This window comes from Carassius gibelio, chromosome B15 (genome assembly GCF_023724105.1).
Source record: "Carassius gibelio isolate Cgi1373 ecotype wild population from Czech Republic chromosome B15, carGib1.2-hapl.c, whole genome shotgun sequence".
Classification (NCBI taxonomy): domain Eukaryota; kingdom Metazoa; phylum Chordata; class Actinopteri; order Cypriniformes; family Cyprinidae; genus Carassius; species Carassius gibelio.
The window spans coordinates 24410952-24426625 of record NC_068410.1 but is presented as its reverse complement, the minus strand read 5'-3'; the positions used below and the strand labels follow the sequence as shown (position 1 = coordinate 24426625).

At 43.3% G+C, this 15674-nt stretch overlaps 1 long non-coding RNA gene across 1 annotated transcript; it reads left to right on the top strand.

Annotated features, from left to right (window-relative positions):
* Positions 1–13214: 13214 nt before the first annotated feature.
* LOC127972247 (uncharacterized) lies at positions 13215–14985 on the top strand. Its single transcript, XR_008157054.1, has 3 exons — positions 13215–13390; positions 13800–13844; positions 14531–14985. It is a non-coding gene; the product is annotated as an uncharacterized LOC127972247 (long non-coding RNA).
* The last annotated feature ends 689 nt before the right edge of the window (positions 14986–15674 follow it).

The following is a 15674-nucleotide window of genomic DNA, read 5'->3' as shown; positions in this document are numbered from 1 at the left end:
GGAGACCAAACAGACAGACTCGAGGGAGAATGAAGGAGCCATATCTTCCAAAGCAAGGGTCTAATTTAGGTACATTACTCAAATGATGCCATGTTATCTATTGGCTCTTCACTTCTGTTGGCTGTTTTACAGACCCTGTGAAAACACCAGGGGCTTCAACAAAATGCTTTAGCTTATTAAGCTAAACACTTTCTATCCTCAATTGTCCTGGTCCCTCAGTTGAAATTTTTTAGTACAAATGTAAGTCGTTTTTGCCTCTGTAATATGTTCTGTCACATAGTCTTATATAACAAGCCATTGACTACCACAGTGCAATGGAAGTCAGTGGCTTCCAGTAGCTGTTGTTACCAATGTTCTTCAGAATATCTCCTTTGGTAATCAACAGAAAAAATAAACTAAAAAAAATCAAACAGGTTTGAACAAAGTAAGTGACGATTAAATGGTGATAGATAATTTTTTTTCTTCTTTTAACGAATATCTATGATATCAAATAAGCATTAAATATTATCCTTCCTTCCAGTCAGGTGACAGGCCTCACAATGTTCAGCCTGAAGCGTTGTCCCACACACAAATCCAAATACGCTACCTTTGCTGATATACTGACAAAAATGCAGAATTGTAATTGGTTTATTTTTAAATTGGCAAGTGTCAGGACCTGTCACTCATAGAGCCTGAAATATTTCTCTTAGCCACAACATGCTGAAATCCTCTAATCAAGAAGGTGACACTGTCCAAGAAGATTTCTTACTTTAAGAGATTTATTTAATATTTTAGAATTTGTAAACATACTATTGGTAACTACAGGTATCCTACACTGTTAAAATTTTTTGTGTGAAATTATAGTATATTCCAGGATAATAATTGCATTTATTTCACAGTCATTTCAAAGAAATTTGTGCAACATCGTACTGTTTTTACAGTGCATATGCACTATGAAGTATGCCCCAGAGTATTGATGTCACATCTTTTAAAGACATATCTCAGAATTTGCTTCACTGTTGTAAAAGATCCATCCACAAACAGTTATGAATATTAAATAAATTCTTGATTAATCTTCATGATAAATAATGTTACAATAAAAAATATTCATGTTCATGCAACAATTATAATTATAATATCATTTAAATATGAACATACAAGGTCCAAGATCTCAAACAAATGCTAACAACTAATCACCATTATGGTGATTACAGTAGTAAACAACAAAATGTATCGTAAAGACAACTTTTTGATGTGAATTCCCAGTAAAACAAGAGCAGTAAATTACTGTGATGTTAGCATCATTCTGCTGTTCACTTACAGTCATTTGTAAAAAAAATTACCCAGCATGCATGGAATTCACAGTAAACTTCTGACTGCAGTGATTTATTGTAAAATAATACTCTTTCATCCTGTACATTCCTGGCAATTTTTTACAGTGCACACCAGGGCCCCACTGCACCCCATTAGAGTACTATAGACATGTTTTCACACAATGTTAACATGTTTATAGCAAGATTTATCACATTGCTATGTTTTTTTTTTGAGTGGACAATAGATAGATAGATTACACAGTTATATTTGTGTTAGAGCAGCCTCTATTAATGTGTTTTGTCAAGTGCTTATAGGCTTTGTGTGATATTTCTGAAGCACTCAGCAAACAGGACAAGGACAAGGCTTAGGAACACATCCGTCAACTCTCAGCCACTGCTCTATTACAACGTTTAATTAAGGTCATTAATCCTGCTTATTTTACATGAATTTCCCATTCATTCCTTTACATGCCCAGCCTAAACTCAATTCGCTGCGGGCACACACACACGTGTCTAGAGCAACAATCCGGTTAATTACAGAGAGCACCGTTTCATTTTTAAAAAATACTGTAGATGGAAGTCTTGGACATCACAGGAACTCCTTGATGTACCCTTGTGGCTCAGCGTTGAAATGAGCTAATTGCTAACAGGGTTGCGCCAAAAAAAAAAAAAAAGCTTTATTTTGTTGAGAGCTCCTTGGTTCACTTTGCGGCTCTCTGTCGTCTTTATGTATGCGAGTGGCAGCGTTTGCAGACATCACTGCAGGCTCTTGTGTGCCGCTTAGCCTGGCCTCAGGATGTAAAGGATTCTCTAATTATTGATCAAAAGTCTGTCTCCAAGCCTGCAGCCGCTTGATAAGTCTTCTTGACGTGTGCAGGTTTTGAGTAGAGTATTCTGAGGCAACACCTTAGAGACCTTCAATCAAAAGAAGAATAAATTATGGATATTTCAATTGTGCCTTTGTTGAATTGTTCTTTTGTTAAGACTGATGTGGATATGACTTATTTTCACTATGGAATTTCAGATTCACATTAAAATGTCTGTCAGAGGTTAATCAAATCAGAGTCAGACTGTGTAAATGTGTATTTATTGGTTCATTTAAATAAACTAAACTTTAACATGTTGTATGCAGGGTTCCTCAACTAGTTTTCACAGAGGGCTGAATTCTGCCAACAATAACAAGCCAAGGGTCACTGACATTATATATATATATATATATATATATATATATACACACACATTATTATTATTTTGTTACAATTATTATATTGCTGTTTTTGTTAAAATAATCAAAAGATGGTCACACAATAAATATTTAGATTTTTTTCCACTCGTAGTCTGTTTTATTCAAACATTATTGCATTTAGATATAGAAGTGTCACAATTCGCAGTGGGAAGAACGAAAGAGAAATGTGGAGTACAAGCAAAAGTCTTTAATCCAGGAATCACAGAGGAACACAGAACATCCAACAAGTAGACCCAACAGAGACAAACTGAACAGACTAGGAGATTTATACAGGGGATGATTGGAGAAACACAGGTGTAAGGGATGACTAATTAAACTAAAGAGGACAGGAACATAACCAAATAAGGAGACACAGGAAGGCCTACAGGGGAAAAACTGGTACAAAATTCTGACATATCGCCCCCTCCTGGAAGGTGTGTCCTTGATAGGGGGAGGCATAGGTGGGAACATGGGAGGAGGCTCTGGAGGAGTAAAGACCAGGGAGGAGACAATGGAGGGAGGAGCCAGGGAGGAGACAAGAGGGGCTTGGAGCAGGAGTCCAGCTGGACCCAGGCCACAGCCATCACAGTGGCCCACGGTGGAGCCGACCAATGGTGGCAGAGCAGGTGGAGAAGGAGCCCAAGGTGGAGAGCTAAGGAGCCCTGGGGGATGCTGAGGATCCGGGGGGCCAGGGTGGAGCCGAGTGCTCTGACGACGGAGGTGGAGGTGGAGATCCGGAGCAACTTTCAGACTTCTAAACACAAACCAAAATTCAGCTTTGACTTTGGAAACTCTCCAGTACCCAGTGAGTGGAAAGAGAGGATAATTGGAAGATTGAACTCCATACGAGAAGTGTTTGTACAGCATGCATTTGCTTGTAGTCGGATTGACAAAATTAAACTATGTATAAACCTTAAAAATGAAACACTGTTTAAGCATAGAGTGAGGCCCATACACCCTCAAGGCACGGAAGCTATGTGTTACCATTTACAGAAACTTCTAGACTGATCCTCCAGATGATAAAGGACTCCTATGCCCTTCACAGTTTGGAAGAATCTTTTTTTCTGAACTGAGTTCAGATGGTTTTAGTTGCTAGACTTCAAAACTGTTTATTATCAAATTAAATTGGAGAAAGCAGACAAACATAAAACTGTCTTTGTTTGCCCACTAGTATTCTTTGAGTTCAATAACATGCCTCAGATGAACTCAAATGCTCCAAGTACATCCCAGAGGCTCATGGAGCAATGTTTAGGACAGCCAAACTTGAAGCAAGCCCTAGTCTTTCTGGATGATCTTATCGTTTTCTCCTCAACACATGCAGGAAGAATATGAGGAAAGTCTGGTGCTAGTACTCAACCAACTAAAAGAGTGTGGGCTGAGTCTCTCACCAGAAAAATGCAAGATCTTTTAGGTGTTTGTAAAGTATATGACACACAACGTGTATGTAAAGGGCATCGTAACAGATCCAGAGAAGATAGGAGCATTAAAAAACTGGCCAAAACCCACTTTACAAAGCACTTCTCTTCAGTGATCGATTGACCACTAGTTGGCAGGTTACCCTGCCAATAAACTAGAGTCCTTCACTCTTAAATGGGACATAAGTTCTAGGATTACCTTTTTGATAGCCCATTCCTTGTTTTCACAGACAGTAATCCACTAACATATTTCTTCACCTCCACTAAGCTTGATGCCACAAGCTAAATGTGGTTGGATGCTATGTTGAAGGATGACTTCAAGCTGCACTGACAAAACCAGGATGCAGAAGGAGAGTCCAGGCAGCCACACTTCAGATTATCTGAAGAGAACACCATTAAATTTTTTTGCCATAAACACTTAGTTCATCAAGTGGTCAATAATCCACCTGGAGAGACATCACCCAAAACTGTTTTTGTTATTTCCCTTGCCCACCTTCCGAAGGCTCAGTATGCTCGGTGGCTTACTCGTCATAGCCCCATTTGCACTGGATGAGCTAAGAGAAAAACTAAAATCAGATTCCATCTCTTAGGAAAGAACTGTCACGGCACGTGATACAAGAAACACGGCAAGAGAACCAATTGCGGGTAAGTCGTTTATTTAGCGATAATCCAAAGGGGTAAACAGTCCAGGCAGGGGTCAAAACCAAACATAATCCAAATCCAACATAAACAAGACACGAAGACAAAGCAAGGCAAGGCAAGGCAAGAGTTGACGGACCTGAATAATACACGACATTAAACAAGGACTCCGTAACACAGACTAAGACAGACTGGGTATAAATAGACAGAAGGATAATGAGGGAACAAGAGAACGGTGGAGGACAATCAATTACACAACAAGGAGGACGGTGACCAAATAAGGGAGGAGGAAGTGATCTGGTGACAGACACCGTGAGCAAGGAGGACATCTAGTGGAACCCCAGGGAACAACAACCCAGACACTGTGACAGTACCCCCCCTCTACGGAGCGGCTCCCAGACTCTCCATGACAAGACACAACACAGAGACCAGGAGGGAGGCGGACAGGTGGAGGCTCAGGGGGAGGGATGGAGGGCCGGAAAAGAAAAACATGGGGAACAAACACCAGAAATGTAGGACATAATGTGGCATCCACCAGGGCGGAGCAGAGGACCACCACAGCCATGTGGTCGAAGCCAGAGCCCTCCAGGGCGGAGCGGAGCACCACCACAACAGTGTAGTCAGGGCGGAAGCCCCCCAGGGTGGAGCAGAAGACCACCACGTCCTTGTGGTCACCTCCAGAGTCCCCCAGGGCGGAGCAGATGACCACCACATCTTTGTGGTCAAGGCCGGAGTCCACCAGGGCAGAGCGGAACACCACAGCCATGTGTTCGAAGCCAGAGCCCTCCAGGACGGAGCAGAAGACCACCACATCTTTGTGGTCAAGGCCGGAGTCCACCAGGGCGGAGCAGAAGACCACCACAACCTTGTGGTCGAGGCCGGAGTCCACCAGGGAGGAGCGGAAGACCACCAAAGCCATGTGGTCGGGGCGAGGGCCCCCCAGGTCAAAGCGGAAGACCACCACAGCCATGTGGTCAGGACGAGAGCCCCCCAAGGTGGAGCTGACCTCTGTGCGGCCGGACCAACGGGACTATGAAACTCCGGTAATCCCCTGGTGTCTTTACTGGACTCCAGAAGATCGGTGACTTGACCTGACTCTGGAGGATCAGAAGTGACTAGCCCTGACTCTGGAGGGTCAGCGGTGACTAGCCCTGACTCCGGAGAGTCCACCGGAACCTGACTCGACTCCGGAGAGTCCACCGGAACCTGACTCAACTCCGGAGAGTCCACCGGAACCTGACTCGACTCCGGAGAGTCCACCGGAACCTGACTCGACTCCTGAGAGTCCACCAGAACCTGACTCGACTCTGGAGAGTTCGCAGGAACATGATTTGACTCTGAACTGTCTGTGAAAACCTGAGGCGCCTCGGCTTCGGGCATTGCCTCTGGAACGGCCTCGGGCACTGCATCAGGAACGGTCTCGGGCACCGCCTCGGCATCGGGCCCCACCTCGGCCTCCGGAACAGCATCTGGCGCCGCCTCAGCCTCTGGAACAGCATAGGGCACCACCTCGGCCTCTGGAACAGCATCGGGCATGACCTCTGGCACCACCTCGGTCACAGCATTGGGCACTGCCTCGGCATCGGCCACCACCTCGGCCTCTGGATCAGCATCGGGCACTGCCTCGCCCTCCGGTACAGCCTCGGGCACCGCATCGGGCAATGCCTCGCCCTCCGGTACAGCCTCGGGCACCGCCTCGGTCACTGCATTGGGAACGACCTCGGGCACCGCCTCGGGGACGTAAGCGGCCCGCTCGGGAACGTCCTCCTGGACGACAGCGGCCCGCTCGGGAACGTCCTCCTGGACGGCAGCGGCCCGCTCGGGAACGTCCTCCTGGACGGCAGCGGCCCGCTCGGGAACGTCCCCCTGGACGGCAGCAGCCCGCTCGGGAACGTTCTCCAGGCTTTGAGGAATGGTAGAAGCCTGTCTCCCTGTCCTCCGCCCTCTACGATGGCGAGTCAATGGCACCTTGACTGGCGACTCAGACGCTGAGTCGGCCATCTTGTGCTGTGGCTCTAAGCTGGTGACCATCTTGTGCTGTGGTGCTAGGCTGGCGGCCATCTTGTGCTGTGGCGCTAGGCTGGCGGCCATCTTGGGTTGTGGCACTGGACTGGCGGCCATCTTGTACTGTGGCGCTGGACTGGCGGCCATCTTGTACTGTGGTGCTGGAGCGGTGGCCAATTTGGGCATTGGCGCTGGATTAGTGGCCCTCTTGTGCTGTGGCGCTGGGCTGACAGTTATCTTGGGTTGTGGCGCTGGTTCAGCAGCTTTGACGTGAATAGTCTTGGGAACTTCTAGGATCAGTGACAGCATGGAGAAATAGTCTAAAAATGAGTCAGCGGCCATCTTGAGCGTCGGTGCTGAGCTGGTGGCCATCTGGTACTGTGGTGTGAGGCAGGCTTCCTTCCTGCCTCGTGGTGCGGGGTTGGTGGCCATGCACCGCAGCGGCGCTGGGTTGGTGGTCATCTTGTGCTGTGGCGCTTGGCTGGCGGCCATTTTGCTTCGTGGTGCTGGGTTGGTGGCCATGCACCGCAGCGGCGCTGGGTTGGTGGCCATCTTGGGTTGTGGCGCTGTGCTGGCGTCCATCCTGCCTCTTGGCGCTGATCTAGCGGCCATCATGGGCAGTGGCGCCACCATGGTGGGCGTGCGCTTCTTCTCACCTCTCCGTCCGCCATGGTGAGACATGAGTGTGTCAAGTCTGCAAGCATTACCGTGTGTGCACTTGTATTAACTCTTGCGTCTGCGAGCGAGAGAGAGAGAGAGAGAGAGAGAGATCACTTTTTTTGGCTTACTCTTTTTTTTTCCTAATTTTACAAGTTGCAAGATACAAAAAACACAAGCAGTCTTTGATAACGGCCGGATGTTCTCCGAGTCCGATGACTCCGATCGGCGATCGCACGGGTATTACACACAATGTTAAACAGACCCGGGACCCGAGGTAATAGATTCGGACCCGACCCGGCTGATGATTTAAAATATAGACCCGAACCCGTACGGGTCCCGGGTCGGGTCCGGGGTCGACGGGTCTCGGGTGCACTGTGAAGACCTCTAGAATGAGGTAGTGAGCGGTGAGTGAGCAGACCAATGCTGCACAAGTGACTAGTGCATGCCATCATATAATTAGTGTGTGGGGGGGGTCATAGTTCAGTGGTGCCTGGGGAAGAAGAGGGGAGGGGGGCAGGTTCGGGAGAGAGTTCAGCTTCCTGACAGCCTGGTGGATGAAGCTGTCCTTTAGTCTGCTGGTCCTGGCCTGGAGACTCCGCAGTCTCCTCCCTGATGGTAGCAGGCTGAAAAAGCTGTGTGATGGGTGAGTGGGATCACCTGTGATGCAGAGGGCTTTGCAGGTGAGACGTGTTCCATAAATGTCCTGGAGCGAGGGGAGAGAGACACCAATCTTCTCAGCTGCTCTCACTATGCGTTGCAGAGTCTTTCGGCAGGACGCATTGCAGGCGCCATACCACACAGTGATGCAGCTCGACAGAATGCTCTCGATGGTGCCTCTGTAGAAGGTGTACATGATGGGGGGTGGGGCTCTGGCTCTTCTCAGTTTGCGGAGGAAGTAGAGACGCTGTTGTGATTTCTTGGCCAGTGCTGCGGTGTTTTCAGTCCAGGAGAGGTCCTCTGTGATGTGCACACCCAGGAACTTGGTGCTGCTCACTCCCTCCACAGTCGCACCGTTGATAGTCAGAGGAACGTGCTGAGTTTGTGCTCTCCTGAAGTCTACAACAATCTCCTTCGTCTTCTCCACGTTTAGAGAGTGATTGTTGTCACTGCACCACCCAGCCAGGCGGCTCACCTCACTCCTGTAGTTTGTCTCATCTTTGTTGCTAATGAGACCCACCACAGTCATGTCATCTGCAAACTTAATAAAGAGGTTGGAGCTGTGTGACGGTGTGCATTCATGGGTCAGCAGAGTGAAGAGGAGGGGGCTCAGCACACATCCTTGGGGGCCCCAGTGTTCAGTGTGATGGTGCTGGATGTGTTGCTGCCGACCCGTACTGCCTGAGGTCTTCCAGTCAGAAAGTCCAACAGCCAGTTGCACAGCGAAGTGTTGAGCCCCAGCTGACTCAGCTTGTAGATGAGCTGTTGAGGGATGATTGTGTTGAATGCTGAACTGAAGTCTATGAACAGCATTCTGACATATGAGTCCTTTTTGTCCAGATGGGTGAGTGCTGAGTGGACGGCAGTGGAGATGGCATCATTGGTCGACCGGTTGGACCGATATGCAAACTGGAAGGGGTCCAGGGAGGGGGGGAGGGCAGACTTGATGTGGTGCATGACTAGCCGTTCAAAGCACTTCATGAGGATGGGGGTAAGTGCAACAGGACGGTAGTCATTGAAGCAGGATGGAGATGGCTTCTTCGGGACTGGGATGATGGTGGTAGTTTTAAAGCATGTGGGAACAACAGCCTGACTCAGTGAGATGTTAAAAATGTTAAATATTCTTTGTAAAAATAAAAATGTTAAATATTCTTTGTAAATATTCTAAATATTCTTTGTAGCATTGTCCTTGCATGTAAGGCTATTTGGATGCCAATAGGGTTCCTCTGGTGAAATCCGCATTCATATCAAGTTATTGGGATCGCTTCAATATTTTTAGGGGGTGAAAACCTCTGATGGGGCTGCCTGAGGGATGCTTGAGGGATATTATTGTGATGGTTATTGAGAAGCCTAAGAGTGAAACCTTGGGTATAGATAACACCTTAGACATTGTGAAGTATTTACCAGGGAGAAAAGAACCAGATTCTTCCAATGTGTTGGCCAATGCTGAGCAAACCCCTTTAGGTGCAGCTAAAGCTTTCACTGAAGACGATTCAATAGAGACTCATGACCCAAACCTACCTGATTCTCAAGAGATAAACCTATCTGATCCCCAAGAGAGAAACCTACCTGATTCTCAAAAGAAAAACCTATCAGATCCCCAAGAGAGAAAGTAGTCTGATCCCCAAGAGACAAACATATGTACCTGATCCAGAAGAGAGAAAAATACCTGATCCTAAGAAAAAAAAACACCTGATCCAGAGGAAATTTACTTACCTGATCCTGAGGATTAGAGCTTAGAAGACTTGGAGCCTAGTCATGCAGAGGTTAACTTACCTGTCAGGCAGATATCTGACATACCTGAAAGAGAATTGAGAGGTGTCATAGACAAAACAGAACCTTAAAAATATAGAATTTAGTTTAATCCTAATCTAATCTAATCTAATCATGGCTTCTGGGTGGATTTTTAAATAAAATTAAATTTTAGTGAATTGAATTGGGGTTCAACCATAGACTGTATAAAAACATGGACGTAGTGTCCGTGACATCACCCGTTGACTACTGAAGAGCGTTTTTGAAACTTAAAGTGTGCAGAGCGGGCCATGCGTCAGCAGTGCGTCAGCAGTGCGTCAGCGCGCGACTCTCCCGGATAATCGAAAATGGGCAAAAAGGCGGGAGCTGGTTGCTGAAGCCACGCCCATATAGCGTGTTGGTGGTGAGAGCAGCGGCAATCTACCTGTGACTCAAGTGACCACGCCCTTAGTTATGCAGATATTTAAGGCTTAATATAATTTAAACGAATGAGTTATAAAAAAAAATCCATTCCAGTCACAGTTGTCAGGAAGGGCAAAATTAGCTATATAGACCAAAATTATTTTTTACACCAGACTGTAAAGTTGTTTTTTCAGCTGTAAAGTTGGGCATTTTAACATGGGGAGTTTATGGGACTGACTCCCTTTTGCAGCCAGCCTCAAGCGGCCAGTCGATGAATTGCAGTTTTAGTCACTTCCTTATTTGCTTCACTACAGAGAGCGGGAGGTTGCCACTCGGGTTCAACCTAGGGGAGGGGGTTATCCTGCACACATTTTTTATATCTGTCTCTTCCAGCCTACAACTGGTCCAGTTTGTTTAATTTAATTTTAACTTGTCATAATACCCCAAATCCTTAAGATACAGGAGCTACTGATGTAATATAAATAATTAACTAATTCCTCTCCACTTCCACACTTTCTTTTACTGTTTAAACTTTCATTCCACACTAAATGGAAAATCTGGGACACAGAAGAAGATGTATTTCAGCTACCTCATCATAAATTGCTGGATAAGCAGCTCCACATAGAGTGAGTGACATCCAACCCAAAATGACAGCAGTTACATTCTGAAAGCTCTTTTTCCTTCTACAGTAGAAGATCTTATTTTCTCTGACAGCGATATATCTCGAATAGCAGTTATCCATTTATAATGCTTCAGCTGAGAGAATGATCTGATGACTGTAACCTTGGAGTTCTCCTCGGCCTTGAGTCGCTGAGAGCTTTCCAGTGCTCTACCCATTTCTTACACTGTGCTTTGTATTCACTGCATGCTTTCATTGTGCTCAGAAGAGATTCAGAGGATAATACAGGTCATTTTCTGGCTGAGAGTGAGAATGCTTTAACAGAAGGGAGCACCATTCTCTAAAAATAATATCTGTAATGTCTTAAAGGCCAAATATTGCAAAAGAGATACATAACAATATACTGTACCTAAGTAAATATTAACTTCTCTAATCTGTGTTCCACAAAATGTCTTCAAAATCTTTGTCATTCTATCACACAAAGCACACAAGAAACTCAACTACCCAGACAATAGGAAACAAATTGTACAAAAAAACAGAATGCAATAAGTTTCAAATTTCTATATTTTATTCAGAATACAACATAAATGACATATAAAATGTTTAAACTGAGAAAATGTATAATTTTAAGGGAAAAATAAGTTGATTTAAATTTCATGGAATCAACACATCTCAAAAAAGTTGGGACAAGGCCATGTTTACCACTGTGTGGCATCCCCTCTTCTTTTTATAACAGTCTGCAAAAGTCTGGGGACTGGTGTGGTCTGGTGTGGTGCGGTATGTGGTCTGGCATTGTAATGTTGGAAAATGCAAGGTCTTCCCTGAAAGAGACGATATCTGGATGGGAGCATATGTTATTCTAGAACTTGGATATACCTTTCAGCATTGATTGCGCCTTTCCAGATGTATAAGCTGCCCATGCCACACGCACTCATGCAACCCCATACCATCAGAGATGAGGGCTTATGAATTGAGCGCTGATAACAACTTGGGTTGTTCTTGTCCTCTTTAGTCCGGATGACATGGTGTCCTAGTTTTCCAAAAAGAACTTCAAATTTTGATTAATCTGACCACAGAACAGTTTTCTACTTAGAGAAAATGCCTGCGCTTCTGGATCATGGCTAGATATGGCTTCTTTTTTGACTTATAGAGTTTTAGCCGGCAACGGTGAATGGCAAGGTGGATTGTGTTCACCGAAAATGTTTTCTGGAAGTATTCCTGAGCTCATGTTGTGATTTCCATTACAGTAGCATTCTTGTATGTGATGCAGTGCCGTCTAAGGGCCCGAAGATCACGGGCATCCAGTATGGTTTTCCAGCCTTGACCCTTCCGCGCAGAGATTGTTCCAGATTCTCTGAATCTTTGGATGATATTATGCACTGTAGATGATGATAACTTCAAACTCTTTGCAATTTTTCTCTGAGAAACTCCTTTCTGATATTGCTCCACTATTTTTCCCCGCAGCATTGGGGGAATTGGTGATCCTCTGCCCATCTTGACTTCTGAGAGACACTGCCACTCTGAGAGGCTCTTTTTATACCCAATGATGTTGCCAATTGACCTAATAAGTTGCAAATTGGTCCTCCAGCTGTTCCTTATACAGTATGTACATTTAACTTTTCCAGCCTCTTATTGCTACCTGTTCCAACTTTTTTGGAAACGTGTAGCTCTCATGAAATCCAAAATGAGCCAATATTTGGCATGACATTTCAAAATGTCTCACTTTAAACATTTGATATGTTATCTATATTCTGTTGTGAATAAAAAACAAACAGTTGCAAATGTAAGCTATGTAAAATAAAGTGATGATCAAGCATTAAACAGCATATAAGTCAAAACTATCCAACATTAGTTGGCACCAGTAGCCTCGTGGACAGCTCACTGACATATAGCAGCATAGTGCTTTGGACTGAGTTTGAGTCCTGTCTTGTGGACCTTTCCTGCCCCTTTTTTCTCTCCCATTTCGCTATCTGTCTAATATACTTTCCTATCCTAATAAAGGCAAAAATAAATCTTAAGGAAAAATGCCCAACATTACAGAATGAAATGTCTTTGCAGACCTTGGGGATGATTATCTATGATCTATGATTCTGAATCCTATTTGGATGTAGTCTTTGACCAAAACGTGATTTTGTCTGCTTTTTTTTTTTCAAAATGTGGCATATTCACGAAATGTACCCACATTCGAGTGTTGATAAAAAAAGAAAGCATGAAACTGATGGGGAAATAATAAAAAATGTTCTCAATGTATGCACATAAAAAACAATATTAACACATTGTTCATGAACTTTATTTCTAAAAAGTTTTAGTTAAAACATAGTGAACATTCCAAAATAATGTTTTCATAACTTGATGGAAAAATTAGCAAAACATTCTTTAGTTAATTGGGTAGTGTCATGTATTTCCTGTGTGTTTGTTGACTTAAGTTATTTCCCGTCTTGTGCCATGTTTTGTAGTTATTTTTAGTTTTCCATGTTGATTGGCTCCATAGATGTTTCTCATTAACCACACCCCCTTTTTACCTTGTTTAGCTTGTTTCCCTATATAAATAGTGCTAGTGTTTAACTTGTTTTTTTTTTATTATTATTAAAGATTACCTGCACCTAAAAACACTTCTCTGTCTGCTCTTTGTCACATGCTTTACAATTAGTAGATATTTAAGCTGCTCTCATGAGCCTGCTGTCTGGATACACCTTAATAAATCTGATCATCTTTTAGCATGTTGGTAAGCTAACCATATGATAGCCTACTCAGCTCTACTAAGCAAAAATACATAGTCTGTGAAGTATTCATGCAATGCTGGCATATAATGAGGCCCAAACAATCTATCATAGCATAATTATTTTGCTGTCTACTCTTTGGAGCAACCTTTTGTCATCACCTATGATAAGAATGCTGTCTAGGTAGGCAGCACTACATTTGTCCAAACAGATCTCTTGAGCTTACGTCATTATCAGTTTGACAGAGAAGCCATAGTTTCATTAATTGGGTTCTTTATGTTCCTACAATTAACACAAAATGTGCATTCTAGCAGGTTCCTGCATATGCTCTCAGAGGTGACAAAAGTAGTGTGTGAATTCTGGCAAGCTTTTCATTAGCTAATGCTAATTTGAGCTAAAAATTTCTGTTGCTAGGTGACAGCATGTAAATGGAAGGCTGGTCTGACACCAAGAGATGAGGTAACACTATCAAATTTTCACATCTGAGGTAAAATAGTATGATTAGATACATCTCTGAATTAACTGGTGCATTCAAATATGACTGCATTCAAAATACCTGGACTATTTGACTGCAGTCCTATTCAAATACCTCTGTCAACTCTATATTGTTCATTTATGAAGACCAATTAGTATCTCAATTTACATGGCAAAAAAAAAAAAAAAAAACATCTTAAATATACCAGTTGCTTTGCCAGTTGGTGAAAATATTTCTGATGGTGCCTTGGCGTAGGGAAGTGCAGATTGTTGGCTCTAGCACACAAAAAAAGATCCAATAAAACACTCAGTTCTTGATGTAAAAGCAAAGAATATTACATGGCATTCTGAGCTACTAGAGAAACAGCCGCTCCATTTCCAAGAGGTCACAAATGGTGAAACACAGTCCATAAATAAAGATTTGCTGCGGTGTCATTTGCTACAGTGGTTTTTTTTTTTTTGTTTAATTTTTAATGGATTTAAATTGGAAATGTATATTTTTAATGATTGTTTTTAAATATTATTTGTTTTATTGTCTTATTCATTTAATTTAATATGCCACAAAACACTATATATGTATATACAAACACTCTCTAACCATAAATTGCAAGGCATATTTTTCTCATTTTATAGTACTTTATAGTCAATACAGCCTAATTTCATCTTCACAGATGACAGTGCCCCAGCTCATTGAGGTCGCATCATCAGGGAATGGCTGTTGGAGCCTGGGGTACCTCAAATGGAATGGCCTGGATTTTCTCCAGACCTGAATCCCATAGAAAACCTATGGGATCAGCTGAGTCGTCGTGAAGAGGGTCATATCCCTACACCCTAGAACCTCAATGACCCGAGGACAACTCTTCAAGAACCGTGGAATACCATGCCTCAGCAGACAATTAGTTGACTTCTAAACAGCATGAGATGATGTTGTCAAGCTGTAATTGACAAGTAATTGAGACATTTACCTTTTTTGATGACACCACTGTTGTCAGCATTTGTTTCAATAAATTGTTTTAGATTAATAAATTAGCATTATATGCTTCTACTTAAATGCCCTACTTTCGTGATATACTGTAATATCACTGTAGCATTAACTTTTTTTACGTTTTCCATAAATTGAACTGGAAAGTCAACTATCCCCACCTTTTTTAAAGTAGTGTGTGCGTGTGTGTGTATATGTGTATATGTGTATGTATATATATATATGTATGTACAGTTTGTGTATATATATATATATATATACACACACACACACACACACACACACACACACACACACACACACACATTTAGTAATTTAGCAGACGTTTTTAACCAAAATGCACCATTGTAATTTAGCTTGGGATTTTCTCTTTATTTTGAGACAGTAAATAGGCCTCTTTCTTGCAGCCTGACATGCAATAATATTCCATAAATAGCAGAACCATTTCTGGCTTCTAAACAATGCTATTGTGCTGCAAAGGATTTGAGGATCTATTTGCAAAACAGCCATAATGGTACCTGCACTTGATGGCAACAAATATGATCATTTTGTTTGAAGTCGTTAAATAGCCCTGGGTTTGGCTAAGAAAACAGGGCCAGTTATAATACATTACCATGGTGCAATATGACAGGGTGCCTCACAGCATTTGAGTTGTGCCAATGCACATACCATATGTTGCTTCTCAATGATTATAAATCTTGTTTAAGCTCACAACCATGAGCAATCCACTTGGGTGAAAAAATGAATTAGGAATCCCATGTCCAATCAACATTATCCTTGTTTTATTTTATGTCTGCAAAAATGATTAATCCTCATTTCTGTCCCTTTGGTTG